Source organism: Miniopterus schreibersii (genome assembly GCF_964146895.1).
Source record: "Miniopterus schreibersii genome assembly, chromosome: 10".
Classification (NCBI taxonomy): Eukaryota; Metazoa; Chordata; class Mammalia; order Chiroptera; family Miniopteridae; genus Miniopterus; species Miniopterus schreibersii.
In genome coordinates, this window is record NC_138110.1 from 59797642 (window position 1) to 59799157 (window position 1516).

A 1516-nucleotide genomic window follows, 5' to 3' on the forward strand; every position below is an offset into this window, starting at 1 on the left:
GGCTCAGTCTGTCCTGTAGAGAGAATGTAAATGTTTTATTTAAGAAGTTGGAAGCATCCTGGCCCCTGGGTTGGATCACTGACTTATAATCAATCACAGTACTCCTAATATCTCTTTAATTTGTCCCCTTCTCGCCATCTCCTCAGCCAATGCCTCATCATCGCACAGCTTCCTGGGAGCGCTCTCTCTGGCCTTAGTCTCCCCGCTTCCAAACCGTCTGCCACACTGTAACCAGCGCCAAACACACAAAACAGACCATGTTTCTCCCCTGCTTAAAACTCTTAAGACAGCTCCCAATTGCTCAATGCCAAACTCCTTAACCTGGCATCCAGGGCTCCCTCTCCAAGGCTGAGCTCCTTAACAGCCTGTTCCAGCTCCCAGGCGCTTCTCCGTATCCACGCCAAACTCCTAGTTGTCTGACACAAGCCTAGCCACATTGGGAACTACCCGCCTTTGCGCTGTTCCTGCCTCTCAGCCACCCCTCCTCCCTCCACTGCCTACACATTTCTACCCATTCGAGATCCTCAAAACCTTCCCCACTCCCCATTGTTCGGAAGTCTACCTTTTTTATTTTTTAAATGTCTTTATTGATTTCAGACAGACGGGAGAGAGACAGAAACTTCAATGATGAGAGTCAGATGGGCTGCCTCCTGCACGCCCCCTGCTGGGGATGGAGCCCGCATCCCGGGGGTGCGCTGACCGGGAACCGAACCTCGATGTCCTGGATCCTCTGGATGCTCCACCGCGGAGCCACGCCGGCCGGCTCCAAGTCTACCTTTCTAGTCAGATGTGAAGGCAGCGGCTGTGTCACATTCATGGTTAATTCCCAGAGCCGGGACTGAGATTCAGTTGAACTAAATAACGCTCCTACCAGGTGCCGCAGACTGAGACGAGCCCTATCACGGCCCAGAAAGAACGAACCGCGAAAGCACGGGGAAGTCGCCCAGCGGTGCGGTAGGGTAGATAGCAAAACCTGCATTTAAAAAAAAACAAAACCTGTCCCAGATCCTGATGCAAGTAATACTGGACATTCTGAGAAACACTGGGTCACCCTCAACGGTTTCTAACTTGGAAATTGCTGGAAACGCGCATTTTCCTTTGCCTCTCAGGCTTTTCCTGCAGCTGCCGGGCTTAGAGGAATCCGGTGGGAACCAAGCCCGGGTTCCAACACTGGCTCGGCCCCGAAACGCGTACGGGCCCCTGCGCGGGTCTCTGCCCCTCTCTGGGCCTGTTGCCACACCTGCCCCACCGGCCGAGGGCCCGAGGTAGTGGCCGCTCCATGCCGGGTATCCGTTTCCCCATCTTACACTGGACATCACCGGCTCTGACGCCCTCCGAGCTATGCAAACCCGCAGCGCCCCGCCGACCCGGCCCGACCCCTCCCCTTTTCCCACAGTCTGGTCCGTCTGGGGCCAGCCGGCGCACCCCTAAAGCCAGGCCGCCCTCACGCGGACCGCCCCTTCCCGGCCGCCGTCCAGCCCGGTTTCCTCCCCAGTCTTGCCCTTCAGGCCCCTCC